Source organism: Trichosurus vulpecula, chromosome 1, assembly GCF_011100635.1.
Source record: "Trichosurus vulpecula isolate mTriVul1 chromosome 1, mTriVul1.pri, whole genome shotgun sequence".
Taxonomy (NCBI): domain Eukaryota; kingdom Metazoa; phylum Chordata; class Mammalia; order Diprotodontia; family Phalangeridae; genus Trichosurus; species Trichosurus vulpecula.
Window position 1 is genome coordinate 437919511 of NC_050573.1, and position 24992 is coordinate 437944502.

A 24992-nucleotide genomic window follows, 5' to 3' on the forward strand; every position below is an offset into this window, starting at 1 on the left:
AGTTTCATATGTGTGCACATGTACACATGTGTATATGTTTGCACATTCATACATTTATCTACACACACGTATCTCTATGCATGGCAATTTTTTTAACCAGAATATTTAGTTGCCCTCTATATCAGTGGAAGGAGTTTCCAAACCAGATGTTCCTGATACTGATGATATTACAGTCATGGACACATACATAAATAAATACATATGTACGTACAAACATACATTGCAAAGTGACCCTGGATTCTCAAAGGTTATACCGGTAAAAATCAAGCTGTGGCAGATTTTGCAATAATAGAAAGGCTTTGAGTAAAGTCTTAGCTTTAGAATGTTGCTGTAAAAGCTTGCTTGCTTTAATATTTTTAATATTAAATATTAATTAATTTATTTTTATTTTAAATTTTTTCTAATATTTTTATCAAAGATGTGCTGTGTGTATGCAGATTATTCTCAGATAATCTACTCTTTGTTTTCCAAAGTCCAGGCTAGCATAATACAGGGAGTAAGTAAGTTGACCACTTGGTAATAAATTCCTTGGGGGCAACTAGGTGGCTCAGTGGGTAGAGCATTGGGCTTAGAGATAGGCCACAAACACTAGCTTTGTGACCCTGGGCAAGTCACTTAATCCTGTTTGCTTCCGTTTCCTCATCGGTAAAATGATTTGGAGAAGGAAATGGCAAACCACTCCAGTATCTTTGCCAAGAAAGCCCCAAATAGGGTCACAAAGAGTTGGAAGTGACTGAACAACAAGAAATGAAGACTTTCCACAAAACAAAGAAAAGTATAAAATAGCCCTCAATCCTCTGTGGGCCCTTTCCGTTTCTACAGGCCTGATAAGAGTATGATGGAAAATGGGGCACAGGGCGCTAAGAATCACATAATCTTTATACCATCTAAAAACATTAATTTAGCTTTTGCTATTTAAAATTTGAGGTCTTTGTACAGTGACCAACAAGTGGATAACCACTAGAAGAATCCAAATCACATCTCTCTTGACATTTTTGAAAGGAAGAAGGAAGTTTCAGTTAAATGGAAGAATAGCTTACATATTGTCCTTGGAAAAATAAATACAAGAATTGATCAAGTTGATTTATTTATGTATCCAAAGCAATAAAAACCAATTTCATGGGATATTTGGTCATCTCATATGGCAATGCTCATGATAAATACTTACCTATGATGTCACTATGAAAATATTTGCAACTTATTTACTGACATCTGTTGTAGAGGATGAAGTAAGAGACATTTTGCAAAGAGCATGGCCCTCCCAATTAAATCCGCATATACTTTGGTATTTAGTGAATTTAATCCAAGGACGGCCCTCGGTGAGGATGGTTAAAAAAATAAAGTTGGAAAATATGAATCATAAGTTCAAAATTAGAGAGGCCAAAGACTTGTAGATGGCAAAGAAGCTTCGCATTTCTATGTATTTAGCATTTTCTTCAATAATATAACTGGAAGGTACTAGATGTGGTGAGTAGCAAATAATATCACCAAGCAATGAAATTTATTATATTTTCACATTCAGAAAATAACTTGTTAGTGATGTAGGAATCATTTAATTAGCAATGGTTAGCATGTCGGCAAACTACCACTTGTTTGAGCAATGATCCAAATTAATAGGGCAGCTAGATAACACATTGGATAGGGCACTAGGTTTAGAATCAGGAAAACCTGAGTTCAAATCTGGCTTCAGACCCTTACTAGCTTTGTGACCCTGGACAAGTCTCCTATTTGCCTCAGTTTCCTTATCAGCAAAATAAGCTGGTGGAGGAAATGGCAAACCGCTCCACTGTCTTTGTCCATAAAACCCCATGTGGGACCACAAAGAATCAGATATAACTGAAATGACTGAACGATGACAACCAAATTAAAACAAACTTAAAAAAGCAAAAATGCGAAGAAGGTGGCAGGCAATCAAAACAATTCCAGTTTGACTCATTTAAACAACTTACTGATGTCAAACGATGATAAATGGTAGAGCAAAGGTCGCCGACCCCAATTATAACAATTTCACCCAGAAGAAAATAGATATGAAGCAGTCGCCATTACAAGGATACCAAACACTTGACTTCTGCCAAACAGAGATAGGGCAACCAAGGGAAACACTTATTTATTAAATCTTACGGAAAAGGATAATGGTAGATCCTGGGCAATCTGCTCCCTGGCATATTGTAAGTGTTTAATAAAAAAGATGCTTGTTGAACTGAGTTGATATTTTCATCATCAGAACACCCAGGTATGATAATGTGAACTCGTTCCTGAATGTTGTCATTCTCTGGCCTTCAGGTATGCCATACTTTGCTTTAGGAAGTGTTTGCCAGAGCCAGTGAGAGCTTGGAACAAATAGTGCTAAGAAATAGAGATGACGCTGAATACAAATCCAGTGTGTGGTATTTCTTTCATCATTCACAAGGGGTGTGTGTGTGTGTGTGTGTGTGTGTTTTTAAGACCGCAAAAATGTTATCTTCAGTATTTGATACTACAGAATTTTAAATGATTTTGTGACCCATTAGAGGTCAGGAAATATGGATTGAAAGGATCAAGAACCCTCTTCACAAGGACCATTAAGAATCTTCATAGTGGCTTGTTTCAATGATATTTTTCAAATAATAATTTCCCATTAACAGGAAAATTAAAAGTATGAACAATTCAACTCAATAGATATTTAGTACGTGACGACTGTGTACAGGGTACTGAGCTAGGTGATGGAGATAATAAAGATAGATTGGCCCAGGCCCTGCATTCAAGAAGCTTACAATTTAGGGCCAGCTAGGTAGTGAGTAGAGCACCGGGCCTGGAGTCAGGAGGACCTGAGTTCAAATCCACCCTCAGATACTTGACACACAACACACTTACTAGCTATGTGACCGTGGGCAAGTCACTTAATCCCAATTGCCCTGCCTTCACCCCTCAAAAAAAATTTTTTAAAAAAAGCTTACCATTTAATAGAGTCAATACTGAGCTTTATCCAGTAATTAGCTCTCAAAGAACTGTTTTTAGAAGATTAACTTCCTTGAAACTAACTAACATAATACAGGAGAATTAATTCTGTAAATTAATACTTCCTTTGGAGCTCTTATTTTTTTCTGAAAGGAACCCTGATAACTTGTTCAGTAGCTTTTCGCTTGGCACCTAATTAAATTGATTTCAGAAGATTGGGGAGTCATTGAGCTAAGCACCAATATTTCTACTCTGGGTATTTCTGATTAACACTCATGCTGCAGACACCAAAATAAAGAATAGTTTTTGAGTGCTAACATTAGTTAATTGGTATTAAATGGTCTTTCACGTATAAGTCCCAGGGCATATTTAAAAGCATGCTTTAAAAAAAAAAAAAGGTGGGGTGGGTGAGGTGAGGATTCTCCTCCTTTACTGTAATGATCTACAATATAAAACGAAGGCTGTTAAACATTTTTTAGCTGTTGATCTTTTGGTCTTCGCTCTAGGAGGTAACAGAATTTCTTCATTCCATTATAACTCAAATATTTCTTGTTCTATAAATCTTAATATCTGATATGCAGCCAACAAGACTAAGACAAATCTTAACATATGTGATATGTAACTGACCAAACCAACATGGTCTTGATTCAATAAGGTACAACCTTAAAATGAAGAAATACACTTTTATGTACAAAGTACTGATTTGTTTTGTTTTAACCTGATTTGGTCTTAAGAAACTTAGGTGCATACAATCACATATTATGAGCTAACAGGCACCTTTAGGAGAGGGAGAATCTTCTCATTTTGCAAATGAGAAACCTGAGATCCTTAATAAGAAGCCTTGAGCTTTTAAGTGGCAGAGCCGGGATTTGAACCCAAATTCTCTTGATTGAAATCCAGTGCTCTTCCACTTTTCTTTCTCTTTTTCTGTTGTCCAACAGAAAGAGTTGGGTTGGTGGAATTTCATCCAGAGCAGTGCAGAGACTATCCCTTTTCTCATTTAAATAAAAATGTGTTATTTATTCTGCAAATACTCAGCTTCATATTTAGGATTTTTCTAATTGTGATTTTTCCTTCTTGTGAGGAAATGAATCAAAAGTACAGTTTTCTGAAAGTTACCGAAATTCACTAAAGAATGATTAGGATCTTTGCTTATGACTTAGCATTTTTAAATGAATCAGCTTTTTTTTTGAGGGGGGAAGGTAGGGCAATTGGGGTTAAGTGACTTCCCCAAGGTCACACAGCTAGTAAGTGTGTCAAGTGTCTGAGGCTGGATTTGAACTCAGGTCCTCCTGACTCTAGGGCCAGTGCTCTACTCCCTGCGCCACCTAGCTGCCCCTGAATCAGCATTTTTGAGCTTTTATTCTTACCCTTTCAGCATTTTAGCATCCTTTGCCTCTGGCTTTTACAAGTCAAGGTGTAACATGTTCTCTTTGGGCAGGTTTAGCATTTGAAAAAATTAGCAAAGCTAAATGAAAAGGATAACAAAAGATACTTGTCACGATTATTGTTTTAGTATCTGGCGCATAGTATGTGTTTGGTAAATGCTTTCTCGCTTTATATCATTCACAGTTTAATTCCTTATTTTTTAAAATTTATTTTTTCATCCATTTGAATCTTTTCCATCTGTTCGCAAAGTGACCTCGAGGACAAAAATTGTATTTTGGAGTTAGTTTTGGAGGAGAAGGGAAAGTATATAATTTGGTGCATGTTTAATGGGTTACACATTCTTCCTTGCCTTGTTTTATTATTCCCAGTCCATCAGTGGTTTGGCGCCCTGGGGAAGTAGGTCAGTGTTTCAATGAAGGAGCAGTTCTATGCTAATGAAGGTACGACTCTGAGGAGCCCAAGAACCAAAGCTTGTAACTCTTGGTGCTGGAATTAGATGTGATCATTGTGTGGTTAGTGTTTGGGGATCTGAGACAAATTCCTTATGTTTTGTTTAATTTGTTTCTCCAGGTGTTAGGTTTTTTCCTGAAGCTCTTCATCCAGACTTCTTGGTATTTCTGTGGGATATCAATAGGTGAGTCAACGAAATTCCATTTTCTTTAGCTCTTGTTAGTGTTTTGCCAAATATTTACATTTGGGGAGCAGTTTAATTTAAAAAAAGAGATGGATGCTAATTTTCATCATTTCTGGCACTTGCAGAATAAAGACTGATCTTTTAAAAAAAAAAGTAGGACTGTCCATGTCAAGAGTCTTTGATGAGAATACAAGAAACCATATGTTGCTGCCAAAATGAAATTTAGTGCTGTCCTTCTACCATATTCTATTTTGATCCTTCAAAAGGGTTTGGTTTTGTTTTGTTTTGCTTTGCTTTTAACCACTTTTTAGAGACACTCACCATTCAGATTTACTTGTCTAGTGATCAGAATCACAGAATCTGAGTTGGAAAGGATGTTAGGGGCCATGATATCCAACCACACCTGAGCAAACTCGTGGTCATTGAGCCTTTGCTTGAAGACCTCCAGTATAGGGAAACTTGCTACCTCTGAGGCCTCCCATTCCACTTTGGGAGGTCTGATTGTTAGACATTTTTCCTTATCTTGTAAAGCCTGTGCCTTTCTGATTTCCTCCTATTGCTCTTCACTTTGCCCTCTGAGACCAAACAAGTCAAACCCCTCTTCCACATGTTGTTGTTGTCCCGTTGTTTCAATCACGCCCAACTTTTCATGACCCTCTATGATTCTTTTATTGTTGTTGCTGTTCAGTTGCATAAGACTCTTTGTGACCCCATTTGGGGGTTTTCTTAGCAAAGATGCTGGAGTGGTTTGCCATTCCCTTCTGCAGTTCCTTTTACAGTTGAGGAAACTGAGGCAAACAGGGTTAAGTGACTTGCCCAGAGTCATACAGCTAACAAGTGTCCAAGACAGGATTTGGACTCAGAAAGATGAGTCTTCCTGACTGCAGTCCTGACACTCTATCCACTGCACCACCAAGCTGCCCACATGACAGTTCTTTAAATACTTGAAAACATCTCTCTTACCAACTTCTAAGGCTTCTGTTTTCTAAGTTAACCATCTGAGGATGGTTCCTTCAACTGATCCTGCACAGATTTGGAGCTTCAAGGCACCTTTGGCTCATCTAGTCTATCCCTTTCATATTATGGATGAAGAACCTAGGTTTGGAAAGAATAAGTAACCTGCCCAAGGCCTTGGAATGTGTAACAGAGGTAGTATTTGAACTCAGTCCCTCTGACTCCAAAGCCACTGCTCTCTTCCTCTGTACCCCATTGTCTCGTATATGGCATGACCTCATGGCTCTTCACCAGTCTGGTTGCCTTCCTCTGGATGCTCTGTAGATTATCAGTGTCCCTCCAAAAATGCGATGACACCCAGAAGTGAATACTGTCTTCCAAATGTAGTCTGACCAGAGCAGAATCCATCAGCACTGTCACCTACCTAATCCTGGACATTTCCCTCCTCCGATTTCATCCCCCTCCAACCACTCACCCTTAGACTCTTTCATCGCCAAAGAGTAAAGAAGAAAAAATAGAAAGGGCAGATTCAATTTTTTTAGTTTTGCTCATTGATGACAACTCTTTCAAAAGGATTGATCAGGCGAGAGCTTGAAATGGCCAACCAGCGCAGGATTTTGAATTAAGCCCAGTTGGCTTAGTCTATTCCATATATATTTGTGGAAATCAAGACTGAGAAAAGTTATTTTTCCAAAGAACCCTTTTGGCTAGGCTCTAGATCATGATGGGAAAAGGTCCCATTCCACAGAATGTTTTGGAGTGAGAGAGGGTTAAGTTTCTGTGAAGAATTTAGTCCAGCTCTAAGTTGGGGATGTAAGCAAGAGTTACAGGGTCAGGAATGGAACCAGGAATTAATTAGCTTATTACATAGAAGTGATCTGTCTGACTTGGGACAATGAGAGGATATAAACTTTTTTATTATTAAATTGTTCTATTGATAATAGTAATGTATGTTCTTCTAATGGTTCCCATTAAATGGTTTAAGTTAAGTTACTGTGGAGTTTTGTTTTTGTACTGATATCAACAGATTTGAGTTTGAAGATGATTTAGTGTGGAGGATTATCCTACATGCTATTGACCTCCTCCATTTTGCTCAAATACTTCAGGACTAGGACTATATTCTCCCATGACCTCTAACCCTCTCTCTGCACTTCCCTTGTTCCGACCTTTTTACAGTAATTGATGGGTCTTTAAGACACTCTTGTTATATGCAGAGTAAATATTTTGCTATCCTCATGCTTGCTTGGTGCCAAAATAATGAGGGCTATAGCAGACAGAAAAAATTAAATGCTCCAACTTCTCAGTTCATTGGTTCTTATTTGGGAATTTTTTTTAATGTCAGCCTGATTTGTGTGTTTCTTAACTAAGAAGCCATCCCATGGAAGGTCATTTAAACTTCAATTCAGACAGACTAGAGGGAAGAACAATATGATTTACATAGTATTAACAAATAAAAGTAATATTATTATATTCAATTATATGCTGTAACTCAAAACAGGAAAGTGAACTATTATAGGCCTTCTACTTTGTTTTAATGAACAAATAAAAATGGTTTGTAATTATCATATAAATGAGTACATTTCATAATGCTAGAAATACAGACCACTCTTCTGAAACCTTAATTACTTTATTAATTTGCAGTATGGATGAAGAAACATCTTGCTAAGCAAAAAGAGTAACTCTAGTTCAGTCCATGTCTATAGTTTAATAAATTTCAAATCGGTAGAATTGATACTAATGAAATCATACCACACACCACAAAAAAAGGTGTATGATCAGGAAAAAAATTTTTTTGTTATTTTTAGTTTTTTAAAGTTTAAATCTGAATTAATGGGTGATCTAGGTTTTGGGTCATACTTTGGCCAGACATTACTTGGTATAGACTCATAGTATCTTATTAGTGAAGATGGCTTTTTCCCTTTACAGGTGACTAGTTAATCACATTTAAATTGAGAAGCAGTATGGTGATAATAATTGCAGTCAATATTTGTATAGAAATTTAAAGGTTGCACATTGGTTTATATACATATCTCATTTGTTCTTTGAAACAACCCTGTGCAGGAGGTGCTACAGATTTTATTATCTGTTTTATTGATGAAGAAACCGAGGCCGAGAGAGGTTAAGAGACTTTACTACAATCCAGCTAATAAATGTCAGACAAGATGTGAACCTACCTCTTCCTTGCTCCAGATTTATTGTTGTTCTTCAGTCATGTCCAACTCTTCGTGACCCCATTTGGGGTTTTCTTAGCAAAGAGACTGGAGTGGTTTGCCATTTCCTTCTCCAGCTCATTTTACAGATGAGGAAACTGAGGTAAACAGGGTTAAGTAACTTGCCCAGGGTCACACCACTAGAAAGTGTCTATTTTTGAACTCGGGTCTTCCTGACTCCAGGTCCAGTGCTTTACCCATTGAGCCACCTAGCCATTGTGTACTCCAGATCTAAACCAGGCTGCTTCCCAGCTGTAATCAGTAGAGCATTCACCTGGAAACCAGTCAGGTTGTTTTCTTTTCTCAGTTATACCTCTGGTATATTGTCTGATCTTGAGCAAGCACGGCTGAAACAGACCTTAATTCTCTTGTTGGAGAGTCTTCATAATAAGAGAATGAGTCATAAGCAATGAATCATGTTTATAAAGCATCATGAGATCTTTGAATGGAAATATATAATTTATGAATTATTCAGAAATATATTATTTGAAAGTACTTTGAAGGATCAAAGATGAATGGAGTGCATGGCCTCTTGGTTCAGAACTTGTCACAGGAATAAGTCTCACATAAAAGCTGTTGCTCATGTTTAATCAATTAATACATGCTTAAAGAAATCCTTAAGTATTCAAAAGAGGAAAGAAAAATATTTCAATATAAAGAATAAATATTCCCTACTAAACTCACTGGGTGGTATGGTATAATGTTTTGGGATATAGGGCCTTGGGATACAGGAAGATGCAGGTTTTAGTACTGCCTCCAATGGTCAGAGGGACATTTATTCTAACCTCTTAGTGTTCTAGGTGTTTCAGTCTATCTGTCTGGCTCTATATACATACACATACATACATATACATTTATATATACATATATACACACATATATATTTTCCAATTATATGTAAAAAATAATTTTTAGCATTTGTTTTGAAATTTTTTTAGTTCCAAATACTCTTTCTCCTTCCCTTCCCTCCTCCCTCCTTAAGAAGGCAAACAATTTGCTGTAAATTATACACATACAGTCATGCGTAACATATTTTCGCATTAGCCATGTCACAAAAGAAAACAAAGACCAGGAAAAAAACCAAAACAAGAAAAATAAAGTTTTAAAAAGCGTGCTTTGATATGCATTCAGAGTCCAACAGTTCTTTCTCTGCAAGTGGATAGCATTTTTCATCATTAGTCCTTTGGAATTTTCTTGTCTCATTGCATTGCTGAGAACAGCTAAGTCATTCATAGTTGATCACATAAGAGTGCTGTCACTATGTACAATATTCTCTTGGTTCTGCTCACTTCACATTGCATCTATTCATATAAGTCTTTCCAGGTCTTTCTGAAGGCATCCTGCTTGTCATTTCTTATGGCACAATAATATTCCATTGCTAACATGTAATGTAACTTGTTCAGTCATTCTCCCCTTGATGGGCATCCCCTCAATTTCTAATTCTTTGCCACCACAAAAAGAGCTGCTATACATATTTTTGTACGAATAGGTCCTTTTCCTTTTTCTCTGATCCCTTTGGGATACAGGCCTAGTAATGGTATTAGGCAGCTATCTTGAGACTGTAAGTTGCTGATATGTGCTGACTTGCATCAGTGGAGAGAGTTCCTTATGGCAGTGAAATCATAGGACCAGTTACTAACCCAGTAACTAAACCTAGAGTAGGCACTCTATAAATATATGTATATATATGAATATATGTGTGTATTTATGATATAATTGAATTTAGTTCATGAATCCTGATATGTCATTAATGCTTTGTCACATTCTTCACCTTCCCCGGATTTTCGTTTGAAGTACACCAAGTTGTGTCAAATCTATCTTCAGTGCTAATGACACTTGTTGAATTCTGAGTGATTTAGGTTTATACACAATTTTTCAATCAACACTTTTGCCTTCTTAAAAAGCTCAGCCTCGACTACACAGTATAGTCTCACCTCTGAACACTGCCAGATCTTTCATTTTGACTGTGATACTGCAGTAAAAGTACCCTGGTCCTCAGAATGAGATTTTATTTGTATCAGACAAGATCAGCTCAGAAACTCTCATTCAAGAGAAAATGACTAATCACCATCAGTAAGTATATCAGGGAGTTCTTTCAGAAACCCTCCTTACTATAGTGCCAGGAAAACTATTGCTTCTATGCTGATATGTTACAATGAAGCAATTACATAGGTATTTAATCCAGTCATTATAAAAGCTACATCCATGTGACACTGTCAAGTTGCAATGCAATTAATAGTTATTATAAATACTGCTACTTAGCTCTACATTCAGGCCCTTGCCTTGTTTAAATCCTTTCACAGTAATTGATGGGTCCTGCGATACGGACAAAAAATATTTTTTTTTATCCTTATGCCTGCTCAGTGCCGAAAGACAAATGTATCACTAGGCAAAGGAAATTAAATGGTCCCGATGCATCTAATCCTGTGCGCTCTTTCCAAAAACGTGCAAGCAGCATCAATATTTCTGCATGAGAAAAACTCCATGGTCGAATCTTATAGTCATGTGTTAACTAAAGAATGACATAGAAGATATTTTTACTTTGCACTTGCCTTGCTAAGAGAGACAAACTGTTAAGGGGTCTTTAGCAATACGGTGACCTGTCAGAAAAGAACGATTATGCAAAGGACCTGGTTGAAATATGAAACTGAAGTTCTCAAATCTGAGACTAAAGTTTGGTGTTCACTTATATCATCAAGCTTGAAGCATCTTTTCAGAGAAGATAATAGAGACTAAACATTCTAAATTTAGCAGCGTGTGATTTAGAGGCAGCCATTTTAGATGACCTTTTATATATTTTGATTACTTTTTTGAATAAGTACAAATGTTGGCTTTTAAGTTTTTGTAAAACCAATAGCGAACCGTCCCTTCTTCCCATCTCACCATCTCATCACCTCCTTGTATCTACTCCTCCAGTCATGGCTACATCTTAAAATGCTGTGGGTAGTGCAGTAGATAGAGGACCAGCCCTGGAGTCAGAAGGACGTGAGTTCAAATTTGGCCTCAGACACTTACTAGCTGTGTGACCCTGGGGAAGTCACTTGACCCTAATTGTCTCCACCAAAAAAAAAATGCTATGGAAGATAAAAAAACTATACTGGTATGTTTCTACTATGAATGTGGAGGGTTGAATTGGATCAGAGTTGTCAAATGTACATGTGACAGCAAAACACATCCTGAACTAGATTAAAATGTAATTGAGGAAATAGTTAACAAAATAAATAAAAATAGAATAGAATATAGATAACATTAGTATGTGGTTTTCTAAGACAATATATGGCCCATAGGGCTCCTTATATATAATTTGATGGGCCCTGTTTCTATTTGAGCTTAACACCACTGCACTAGGTGACCTCTAATATTCCTTTCTGGCATCTAGGTGGTACAGTGGATGGAGCTCTGGGCTCACAGTCAGGAAGAACTGAGTTCAAATCCAACCTCAGACACTTACTAGCTATGTGTCCTTGGGCAAGTCACTTAACCTCTGTTTGCCTCTGGAGACAGAAATGACAAACCACTCTAATGTCCTTGCCAAGAAAACTCAATGGACAGTATTGGCATGGTCCACAGGGCCGCAAAGAGTCAGACATGACTGAACAACAACAACAATATTCCTTTCTACTCTAAATCAATGATTCTATGATACTGTACCTCACACTGTGCAATGAATATGCTCTCAAAGTTTAATTGACCACCTCTTTTTTCAATTGAGTCACGTTTTAAGTATAATTAAGAATTTTAATCAATATAGAGAGATAAAATTTTAAATATAACCAGTTTAATTAGGGTAAAGATTACAAATATTACCTTAGGTACAAAAGAACAGTGCAGCAAAGCTTTTTGTTATGCAAATAATCACCTTGTAATTTTTTTGTAAATTAAGAATAGTTTTTCCCTTCTAAAAATGCATTATTCATTTATTTTTAGCAATCATACTTTTAAAATTTGAATTCTAAATACTTTCCCTTCTGCCTTTTTGCCCAGCCACTGAAAAGGCAAACCATGTGATATTCATTATACATGTGAAATCATGCAAAACTTATTTCCAAATCAGTTATGTTGTAAAAAGAAATGCAAGAAAAATAATTTTTAAAAAAAATTCAAGCACAGTTTTTCTTAAAGCAGGGCCCACCTATACTTACCTTACTCTGAGAGTGTGTGTGTGTGTGTGTGTGTGTGTGTGTGTGTGTGTGTGGGTGTGGGTGTGCACACGTGCATGCACACACGTGCACTCTCTAACTCACAGATACTTTGTGTTCATAGGCTTATTTTCTGACCCTATGCCATTTTAGCTTTGATAGCTATCAGTTTGAATGGGTATTCTGGAAGAGAATACATTATTCCAACTGCTATTCACATTCTGCAATAGAAGTGATATGTTTACCAAGGGAATATCCTCATGTCATTAGATTCATTACATTTAAGTGCCTACTTCACTAGACGTTGGAGATACAAGGATGATGGGGGATACAAAGGCCTTGACCTCATAGAGCTTACGATCTAATGGGGTGGGGGAGTGGTGAGGTAGAGATGCATGCATAACTAAAATGAAATTATTCCTTAGAAATCTGAGGAAAGGTGGATCACTTTTAGTTGGAGAGAGGAGTCAGAGAGTGCTTCACAGTTGAGGTGGTACCCAAGTTGGGCCATGGAAGGAAGGGACTTCAGCAGGCAAAGATTGCCCAGTACGGGAGCATTGGACAATCCATTCTCGGGTTGGAGAAAGGGAATGTAAAAAAAAAAAAAGATATCAATAATACTATTCCTGGATAGCAGTCAGGGTCCAGTTGAGCTTATATGGCGAAATTATTATTTTGTTATTACACTAATAACCAATTATTAAATTAAGATCCAGGCTTTTATCCTTTTATTTCCTTATTTACAGGCCTAGCCTCTAGTAAAAAATCAATCTCTGAAGCGAGTACCTGATTGATGAGATTGCCATAATCTTTAGGGAACATGCGCCCGGATCTTGGGTGGGACCCTGCCCAACAAGGAGATCTTATTTCTGTTTAGAGTATAAACAGAATCGAATCTAGGAGAATTCTTGATTAAAGGAAATGAGCCCCTATCTTTATACCCCTCCATTGGAATTTAGGGTGACTCAGTTCATGAAGGAGAAAACCAACCAGAGTGGTCTGGATGGAGGATTCATCTGTCCAGGTTGCTGGAGGAGGCTGAGTCTCATGAGCAAGCCACTTCTCAGCAGGAAGGGCTGAAGACTTTTTAGCCCACCTTCTCATTAAATGTCCAACCGTTAGGGATTATTTCCACTTGTCAGAGGCATTCCCTTTAAAAAAGTATTAAGGCTTTCAGGTTCCCAATGTTTTGTGTTTGGTTTTCTGAGAGAAGTCACTGACCATCAATTTATTGATTATTAGCTAGTCTAATTAATAAATTGATTGTTAATTACCTAGAAACTCTAGTCCCTTGGGGTTTCTCCTTCAATGCAATAGCATGTCTATAGTAGATCCAGCCACCTGTGACTTAGTGATTTTCTTCGGCATTTACCCAGATAGGGGAAGGTACTGAAAAGCAAATTGTAACCACTGCCTATGGTTGGGAACTAATAGAGACGGAAAAGTGGAAAAGCAACGGGAAAAGAAATTCAAGGGTGGAGGAGATAAAGTCCATGAAATGGTCAGATCTAAGGAGGAAAATGAGACCAGGATAGATTTGATGGACTCTGAGCAAATAGGGAGAATTCAAGAGTCCAAAGGTCTCCAGGAAGGCAAAGAGCAGATATGGGAAGAGTAAGGGGAGGTGGAAGGTGTGGAGGTTATGATTATAGTAGAGAATTTCAGAGTTTAAGGTCTTGGAGGAAGAATAGTTTCAAGTGATGGCAAGGTCTAGGTTGTAACTATACTAGTGGGTAGCTGAAGGACAATGAAGATGGAATTTTATACAAGTAAAAGCATTCAAGGAACTGTGATCAGTGCGGCTAGTGTAGGCTTGATGTGAATGGAGACTAGGATGGGATGGAAAAGAAAAGTGAATTGGGAGCCAAAGTCACTGAGAAAGATGGGACAGCATCCTGAAGGTCAATGGGCCTCTCCATGGGCTTGACAATGCTACGATTTCTCTGACTTCAAGTAGCTTCCTCCGAAGGGAAAATGTGTTCTTGTAGTAATTTCTTTACCCCAAGGAAAGAGATTACTGGGCTGTGGGGGAAATTCTCCTGTCAATATTGCTTCTGGTGCTGGTTTTTACCATGCTAAAGTTGGTGCTAGGCCATGGTGCTGTGTCCAGGCACAGAATTCTGATATGAGGGTACACTTCTTGTTTCAAAATTGCCACTTTGATTATCTGAAATTTGATAGTTTTTGGAGTAAAAATGAGGAGAAAAAAGAACTACAAGCCTACAAAAGTATCTGGCCCAGAGTCACTTGCGCCACCACTGCTGTGGGTAAGAGCTCCAGGGAATAAAAAGCCAACCCCTGGTTTTATATTTTTTTCAGGGTCAGGGGTGAGAAAGACACTTAATCATTTTAAAACAGTAAGAAAGTCCCAACTCAATTGATATTACAGCCTGGAATCAGGAAGACCCCATTTCAAATCCAACCTCAGATGCTTACTAGCTGTGTGATTTTGGGCAACTCACTTAACTTCTGTCTGCCTCTGTTTCCTTAGCCATAAAATAAAGATAATAACAGCACAATAATAACCTCCCTGGGTTGTTATAAAGATCTAATTAAATAATATTTGTAAAAGCACAGTGCCTGGCACATAATAGGCACTATTTAAATGCTTATTCCCTTCTCCCCGCCTTAGACCCCTTGCCTTGATAAGTTCATCAAGCTTACCTAGAAACTACTCTTTGGCTTTGTCAACTTTGACAAATTTCTCTATAGAGGGAAGAAGGTATTACTTATTCTTATGTTGAGATGAAAGGTAGCACGGCATATGGATAGAAAGCTAAACAAGAGGACTAGAATCGCAGATCATGACCTTGGGAAAGTCACTGAACCTTTCAGCACCCATAGGTGAGTCTCCAAGACTAAGTTGTAGAGAATGTACAACCTGCATTGGTAGAAGGCATTTCTTCTCTGAGGAATTCCCTATAACAGTGTCCTTATAGATCCAAATACCTATCCCTAGTTCCCTAGTACACTCAACATTTTGGAGGGTTCTTCATTAGTGATTGTCTTCAGGGTGTACACAGTTTATATGTACACACACACAACCCCTACCCCAGCTTCTTCTACCCCTGTGTCAAGCAAAAGTAATACCAAAAGTACATAATACCCATAACAACTCAAATGTTCACTTGGAGGTTTTCTCATAACAGCCCCATAAGGTAGGCAATATAAGTACACTTAATTTTGGAGGTGCACATTTTACAGATGAGGAAACTAAGATTCATGGAGGCTGGGACTTTTCCACAGTCACATAGCCAGGGAAGGTCTGGGAGGTGGTTCCAGGTCTCCTGACTCCAGATTCCATACTATTTCTACTCTGTCAGGGCATAGATCTGAAAGTATTGAGGCCTTACCCAAATGGAAATCTTTCCTGCTCTGTAAAATTGTATCAAGAATTTCCTTACTGAAGCTTGCCTCCTTGTTGGGAACTCTTGTTTAACATAATTTATCCCTTTTGGTGAATTCAAACACCAGAGGAATTGCTTCCTTGATTTTCTTTTTCTCTGCAATGGAAAGTTAGCATAAAAAGGATTTTCCCTTTTTGAGTCATTCAAGTCTTTGAGTATAAACTGTGAAAAAAATGTTAAGGGGGACTTGGAAAGCTCAAATGGTCTTGGAAAATGTGACTAACTATAATCAAAGTTCTGTACACGTAGCCTACTTGTGTTTGCTAGGAAATGGACATTTCCTGTCATTAACTCATTGCTTAGGTCATCAAATTTATGTAATGAAGACTAATACTTGAAAAAATATGACTGAAGATATACTTCAGAGATCCAACATAAATGACTGAAATGAGCCAGTTAATTTTCCTCTATTTCTCACTCCCAGATTTCTGCTCTTTGAAATTTCCACATCCTCATTTTCAGTTCCTCTTCTTAGATGCTTTGTCAGTCAAGTTTTCTCCTGAGGCTCACGAGATGAATGTCTGGAAAAAAAACCACAAAGTCAAACTGTGAGCTAAAAAAAAATAAAATAAAATTTTGAGTTTGACTCCTGATTATACCAGGTCTGATTATGTGTGCTCCTTGAAGGCAAAGTAAGTGAATTTCAGATTCCCCACCTCTTAAATACTTGGCAGTTTTGGCAAGAAACTGGTTGTGGGAGGATGCTAAAACCAGTAGCTAAAGAATTGGAATGAATAAGATCCAATTATCCCTTCTTTTTCTTTTTCCTCAATTACCAGTGAAAAAGTAATTTTATAAGTGGTTTACTTCTTATTGTCTTGAAGTTGTATCTTAATTAGTGCTAGGCTCTGTGAGAAGTTGACTGAGAGGAGAACAGACCAATCAGAAAGCAGTCTTAAATAAGAATCTATGGACTATTATTATCTGAGGTCATTTTCTTATTAGCAGTTGCCAATGCCTTGTAAATTGACCAGGTGAACACTTGTCTCTGGATCTTTCTAACCCCACCAAAATGCGTTCTATCAAGAGAAGACCTTACTCTTTTCCCCCACTAAAAAAGAATAGATTGATAAAAGAGGCATATTCTCTTATGAGAAACCAGATGCCAGACTTGTCTTACTTGAACCGTAATCCGAAGAAGAAATTGATCTAAGAAGAAATACAGGTTTACACCATAAGTGTCAGAAAGGCTTGACCACCAGATGCTATCATCATCACCATCATCATCATCATCATCATCATCATCATAGCTTTCAGTTATAAAATGCAATAGAGTTTTACAAAATGCTCTCCTCACAGCATTTCTGTGACATAGTCACAGTAGTCCACAGTATTAATATTCCAGTTTCCCTGATACAAAACTGCGAGATTTTCTGAGGTTCAGAAAAGTTAAGTGATTTGCCTAAAATTATACACTTAATAAGCATAAAAGCCAGCCCTTAGTCTCCAATTCAAGTGCTCTTTCCACTAAACCAGGGGCTTCTTAAATTACGGCCCATAAATATTTTTTAACATTTTGATAGCTTTATTTCAATATAATTGGTTTTCTTTCTAGTCCTATGTCTTATGCTTTTATTCTTTGAAGGAGGCCATAGGCTCCACCAGATTGCCAAAGGGGTCCATGAAACAAAAAAGATTAAGAACCTCTGTACTAGATGGACCATGTAGTATGGAATATCACTGTAACTAGCTAATTTTGCACCCAAGTCAAGAATAGCAAGTACACCTCCTTTCCTAATGACCTGGCATATTTGAAATATGTAAACATCTATTTTATTTTTTTAATCAATTTTGAATTTAAATACATGAAGACAAAAAAGACCATTTTCATGTACATAGCATAACACAAAAAGAGGATTCACTATAAAATCATGAATTTACATTTCATACTGTTTGTAAACATCTATTTTAAATATTTTTCTGCTTCTTTCAGCTTTGCATACCTGAGGCAAACACCTCATTGTCACATCCTAGTTATGGCTCTCGCATAGCATTCCATGGGGGGCATGGTTCCAACACAAAAACTTTATTTCTGAGAATAATTGCTCTTTAGTAGCTCTCCACTGGGTGGTAAGGAAGCAAGGTTCCTTATAACCAGGGGCAAAAGGCATCTTGTTCAACAATATTTAGCAACAGACTAGATGAATATAGGGAATGAATAAGTGAGAAGTTGGTGATGACACTTGGGTTGTGAACCATGATAGCTGGGGAGATGGTGAAGCCCTTGATACTAATAGCGATTTTAAGAGGGGAGAAATTTTGGGGGAAAGATAAGAAGTTCTATTTTGAACATACTGAGATGCCTATGGGATATCCAGTTAGAGATAACTGTGGCACTATCTATTGGCTGAAATCTACATCATTTCTCAGATCCCTTTAAGTATAGTGATGACTTGTGTGTCTTTACATTTCAAAGCAAAAATAGATGTTTAATATGGAGATTCTAGAAAGAACCCCCAACAGCATCATCAGCCTTTCAGTCACCCTTGTCCATCATCACTGCTTTTTAGCCTTGATCAAATAGTCTATAACTTTTATTATAGATGAGATGACCTGTGAGTTATTATTCCTATGCTTGGGGCATGAGATGACCTGTATAAGTGAGATTTTATCCTATTTCAGAGTCTTCCCCTGCCATGCTAGGAAGGCCTGTTGGAGTTGACCCATTAGATGACATTGGTAAGGATTGGAAAGGGAAAAAAGAAGAGTGATTCTCTTGTGGAAATTCACTACAGATAACTAAATCCCATAGAAGTGGTCATGAGTTCTTGATAGAAGCCACAAAATTACCCAAGAGGCAAGATATACTAATAATGAAGAACTTAAATATGATGTTTGTTGAACATCATGTTCCACTAAGGGCAAAGCATCTACTAAATTTATGCCTTATTATGGTTTCATCTTTAAATATGGGATGATCCAAGACTGTTAGTACTTTGGTCCTATTTCTGGCCAAAAAGGAGGACTTGGTAGGTGAAGTGGAAGCCATAGCAATATTGAGGAAAAGTTACTTTGTCATCCTGCAGATTTCAGTGGTCAAGGAAAGAATATTGTCCATAGTCACCTATATACCTTAGACTTTGGGAGAGCAAGTTCCAAAAAGTTCAGAGAAAGATTATTATTATCACATGGACAAAGATTCTAAGAAAGAAAATAATTCAAAGGATGGGAAACTCTGAAAACAAAATTCTGATTTTATAATCATGAAAGATCTCAATAAAAAAGAAACTAATTTAGCTTCATTGAACACTCCCTAATGAACTTTGATTTTAAATGTACACGCACAGAAAACAGTTGGGACAAAGTAGAGGCATGGACTTGTAAGAAAAGTGGCCAGGAAAGACAAATCAAGAATTATAAAAAATACTGAGAACAATAGAAAAGGGGATTTTTTTTTAGCTGTGTTCAAGGCAAGTGGCAGGGAGGCAGCATGGTACAGTGGAAACATATATTGATTTGGACTCAGAAGACCTGGGATCACATCTTAATTCTTCAACTTACATTGTCTTAACCACTAACCACTTTGTCTCTGGTCCCGTTTCCTCATCTGCAAAATGAGGGGGTTGGACTAGGTGACCTCTAAGGGCCTCCCCACTCTAGATATGTAATCCTATGACTTAGGTACAAGAGATGGTATAAAGACATGGACAAGGCAAATATTGTAGAAGATGGGCCAGGCAAAGACTGAATAGAATGCCAGCATCTTGAGGACACTGTTTGTCCACAGGAACTAGGCACTCACACATTCAACAAATGTTTGTTAAATTGAATTGAATAGTGAAGAAATACCATATGGACAAACCAGGGACTCAAAATATTAAAAGATGTAGAGGAAGGCCTTTAGCACATTGGAGGGTCCTCTACAGAGGCTTTGTGAGATGGACATTCACAAACGTCCCACAAGATGAAGAGATATGAGTAGATTATGATCTGTATCGATGGACAGTGTATCCACATTTATGATATCTGAAATCCATCAGAATATCAAAATTCAGGGCCAGAAGAACGATAAAGAAGGGGCAGGCCTTGCCTGGAGACAGACTGTGTTAATAGAACACAAGAAGAACTGTTCAACTGCTATTTTATTTCCATCTTTTCCATCAAGGAAAATAACCCTCAGACTAGAAACAACAGAATAATCACAGCTGAGATGGAACCAAAGAAAGGAAAAGAGATAAGATCCTAGGGAACACCCCATTATTATGAGCTCCTCAAGGACAGAGACTGTGTTTTAACTTTGTTTCCCCAGTGCTTAGCACTGTGCCTGGCCCATAGTAGGTACTTAATAAATGTTTGTTGACTGAGTAAGCCTAAATGAATTTGAATCTTTTGGCCTAGCCTACATTCTAGAACATTAAAAACAAACAAACAAACAATCCAGATATTATCATTGAGTTGCTGGTGGTGATTTTTGAGATGGGAGAATACCAGAGATTAACAAAAGCTTGGTTGTTTTTTTTTTTTACTTTGAGATGGGAGAATACCAGAGATTAACAAAGGCTTGTTTTTTAAAAGGTAGGTAGAAGGCGGTAGATTCTGCAAACCACAGACTAATGAACCTGATGTGATATCAGGCAAAATTCTACACCATGTTGAACTGATAATATATATGGCTTGTGAGTACCTAAAAAGGGAAGCAGTGATCATTAGGAGGGAGCATGGATTCAATAAGAATAAGTCACACCAGGCTAACCTCAATTTGTTTTTTAATAGATTTAGTAGACTGGTAGATAAAGGCAGTGCAATAGACACAGCATACCTAGAATCCAGCAAGATTTTTGGCAAAAGCCTCCAATTACATCCTTGTGAGCAAAATAGAGGGGTACCTAGGTGTTGCAGTTGATAAAGCCCCGAGTTTGGAATCAGGATGACTCATCTTCATGAGTTCCAATCTGGCTTCAGACGCTTACTAGCTGTGTGACCTTGGGTAAATCACTTAACCCTGTTTGCCTCAGTTTTCTCATCTGTAAAATGAGCTGGAGAAGAAAATGGAAAGCCATTCCAGAATCTTTACCAAAAAAAACCTCAAATGGAGTCACAAAGAATCAGATCCGACTGAAACAACCACAAGAACATCCAAAATGGAGAAATGTGGGCTACGTGACAACTCAAGTTAGGTGAACCTGGAATTGGTTAAATTCAAAGAGTGTTGATTAGTGCATCTATATGAATCTTTTGAAAGATATTTGTTACAGTCCACCAGGCCCTGCCCTAAGCCATTATGTTCCATATTTTTATCAAAGACTTTCAATCCTATAATCATTTATTAAGGGTCTGTTTTGTGCCAAGCACTGTGCTGGTCTCTGGGGATACAAAAAAAGAAAGCAATTGCTGCTCTCAAGGCACTTAGAATTTTTTTCTCCCATTAGAATGTAAACTCCTTGAGAGCAGTGTCTATTGCACTTTCTTCTTGCACCAAGCACAGTGCCTGAAACTTAGCATGTACTTAATAAATGTTTGCTGATCAATTGATTATATGATACTTTAAAACTTGTTAAATTTACACATGGAATGAGATGTCAGTGTTTTGGATGATAAAATCAGGCCACGATAATTCAACAATTCAATTGAACAAAAAGTTATTAAGTATTTACTTTGTGCTAAACACCATGCTAGGTGATGAAGATACAAACAAAAAAAACTAAATTAAATTTTTCAGAAAGCCGCAGACAGATTGTAATGATATCAGATGACTGATAAAATAAAACTTAATGGAATTAAATGTAAAGTTAAGCATTTTGGTTCAAAAAATCAACTGCAAGAATTGAGGATCACAAAGATGTGGCTAAAGTGTAGCTCTAAAGGGATTAATGTATTGAAGGCTCAGTAAATATTAATGCATAGTATATTGTAGCTACCACAAAAACATATGTTGTTTTGACTGCATCATTAGGTGATAGGCCTGCTCTTTTCTATGTGGTCAGATCACATTTAGATTATTTTATTAATTTGAAGAGGAGGACCAAGATGGTGAGAGGACATGAAACAATATCGTATGAACATTGATTGAAGTCATTGAATATGTGAAGCCCAAAGAAGTAAAGACCTAAGGGAATCATGGTAACTATTTTCATATATTAAGGAGGGAGCTGTCATGTGAAAGAGGGATTAGACTGATTTTTGTGTGGCTGCAAAAAGCAGAATGAGGAGGATTGGATGAAAGATAAGGAAATATAGTTTTACTGACTATGAGAAAGAGTTTGACCATTAGTACTGCCTGAAAACGGAATGAGTTAATTAATGGTTAGTGAGTTTTCCATCACTGCCGGTGTCCAATTGGAGCCTAGGTATGTACCTATAAGGAGTGTTGTAGCCAGAATTAATGCATCAAGTGGCAGTGGAGTGCAAGACCTTTAATATATATATCCCTTTCAACTCATTCGATATCGAAGAAGGACAGCACATTTTAATTTTTTTTCCAAGTAAGTTTGGTTTTTGTGGGGCAGGTCATTGATAATACAGTGAACAATGATGATACAAAAAGCTTTAGGATGAAAAATGTCTGTAAAATATCTTCATGTTTTTAAATTTAATGGAGTACTCAGGTTGATAAATAAATGTGGAGATCGTCAGAGACACTTCTACTTTCTTATTAACAGTCGCTAAAGAGAATTGGCTAATGAACAGTTTTCTTTTTGCAAACTAAGGTGCTCTGATTACAAGTTATTTCTATCTAGTATATATGACCAAAAAATGAAGAGGTACTATCAAGAACAGTTAGGCTGGGTCGCTAAGGACAAGGAAAACAATATTCCATTCAAGGAGAGTTATGGACACAATATGTAATTCTCAGATGTGGTTTCATAGTGTCTCACTACATAATGATGAGAGGAATACTAGTGATGATTAAAAAAAAACATTACTAAAGGCTTGACATCAGTTTGAATCATAGGAGACTTGGTATATATTTCTTCAAATTATAATCTTTATCATAATTACCTTTAGCCTAATTTATTGGGAGGTCCCTTGGGTCTTCCATATAAATATAGGTGTATCTAGTATTTTCCAGTAGACTTATTCCAGAAAAATGGGCAAGCTTTTGTTTTGTAAATAAAATTACTTAAAATATATCATTGGGGGCTTACTATTTATTATAATAAAATTATATAACGCTTCAAGGTTCACAATAAGCCCACATAGTAGTCAGAGAAGTCTGTTATGAATTCTTTTGTGAATAATATAATCATTCCTGATTTTTATTTATCTAATTTGCTGGAAATAGAGCATACCTGGTATAGCATCTGAAACAAAAATCAAACCTAACTCTTTAGACAATATCTTATCTTTATTTTAAGGGCTTAGAAATTTTATTTTATGTTTTTGGTTTATTACTTTTTTTTGGTCTAGCTGCTATTACATGGATCATACTTAGTTTTTTAACTCATTCTCAGAACTTATACAGGAATATTTTACCTAATGTGAGTTAAATGGATCACTGAAAACTTAATGTTAGATGAAACAAGTGTTAGAGGGGACAGTTAGTTCTATAGGTACAGTGATAAAACGTGCGATTTGACTGATTGGCTAAGCAACATTATGATGAGTTTTCACAATGATTGAGTTGGTTATAATTTATTAATGAAGCTATTGTGAAATTATGTTGATAAGGATAGCGTTACAAAGGCTGGGCTTATAAACAAAATCAAAATATTTCGAATGATGGGAGGGGGTGGAGGACACAAATGAGTGTTTTTAAAATGAAAATATAGCTGCACTGCGTCGAGAATGAGAAGGCATTATTGTCTTTTTTTGGAGGTGGGAAGGCAGGGCTATTGCGGTTAAGTGACTTGCCCAAGGTCACACAGCTAGCGTGTCAAGTGTCTGAGGCTGCATTTGAACTCAGGTCCTCCTGACTCCAGGGCTGGTGATCTACTCACCCTGCCGCCTAGCTGCCCCAAGACAAGGCATTATTAAACTAGCAATCTCGCCCTTTTTTGGTGACAACGTTACTAGATTGGTAGAACAGCAGAGTAGATGTAGTCTACCCAGACTTCGGCAAAGCATTTGATGAAGTCTTTCATGATATCTTCATTAAAAATGGAGGGCTGCTGGCTAGACAATAAAACAGGTATAATTCAGAAGTTGTTGAAGGGCCAGATCCAAAGGGTCATCATTGGGGATTTGAAGTCATCATGATAGGGAGTCTCTAGTTCTGTGTTTTAGGGATATGTGTTCAACCCTGTTTTTTTCAGTCATTGACTCGGATAACAACATAGATTATTGTGGTGGTGTTCAATCATTTTCAGTCGCGTCCAACTCTTCATGACCCCATTTGGGGTTTTCTTGGCAAAGATACTGGAGTGGTTTGCCATTTTCTTCTCCATTTTGCCTTTTCTTTTTCTGGACATAGATTATAAGCTTATCAGAATTATAGGTCATCTGAAGCTGAGGATGGCTCACATAACAGTTGAATTGGGATCCCCCAAAAAATAAATAAATAAATATCAAGAGATTAGAACATTGGATAAGATCTATGAAATTATTTTAATAGGAATTAAATAAATATAAAGTCTTATTCTCAGGTCAAAAAAAATCAGCAGCTTAAATGAGATGGGAGTCATCTACTGTGTCCTTTCTGGTGAGATGAAGGACAACCAGGCCTTTCTATCTTCCCTGCTGCTGCCTTCTAAGGACTCCAGGGCTCCAGAACTCTGCCTTTCCTCTTATCTAATATACTAATGTGACTTAAGGACTTCTGGGCCTTGCCATCCACATCAACACTGAATATTTAGGACTTTTGAGCCTTTTAAAATGCTCTGCAGCTGAATTTTCTTTTATATGTAATTTCCGCCAATTGGAATGTGAGCACCTTGAGAGTAAGGACTGTCTCATAATTCCATTTGTATCCCCAGTACTTAGAATGGTGCTTGGCACATAGGAAGTAGTTAGTAAGGGCTTTTTCATTCATTCACTCATTCAAGGATATTTATAAGTTGGAGAGCATTCAGAGGAGGAGAGCCAGGAATAGTATTAAAGAAAAAAAAAGAATAAAATACTTCCTAGTACCGTTTTAAGCTATTGAACACTCTGTATATAAAAAAAAAAACAGGGTTTCTACTAATTAGAACTATCCAGAAGGAGAATGGACTCTTTTAGGATATAGTGGGTCACTAGAGGTCCTCAGACAAGGGCTGATTAGTCATTTGTCAGGGATTGTTGCCAAGGAGATTTTTGGTCAGGTATGATAGTTATAGTCACTGAGATCCCTTTCAGTTCTGAGGTACCATGAACCTCTGTGAACATAATTTTATTTTTAATGCTTATTGAAAATGGGTTGACACATTTTTAAAGCGAATTTAATACTTGGGAGGGTTGAAAGCAG

The 24992-nt window shown here is 37.2% G+C and overlaps 1 protein-coding gene across 2 annotated transcripts in view; it reads left to right on the forward strand.

The window, feature by feature from the left end:
* The window catches only part of LHFPL2 (LHFPL tetraspan subfamily member 2), a 243455-nt gene that overhangs the window by 113686 nt on the left and 104777 nt on the right, over nucleotides 1–24992 (forward strand). For both annotated transcript variants that reach the window (XM_036767049.1, XM_036767057.1), the window contains one exon: nucleotides 4897–4960. The gene's annotated coding sequence lies outside the window, so the exon portion shown is untranslated. The remainder of the gene's footprint in view (nucleotides 1–4896; nucleotides 4961–24992) is intronic.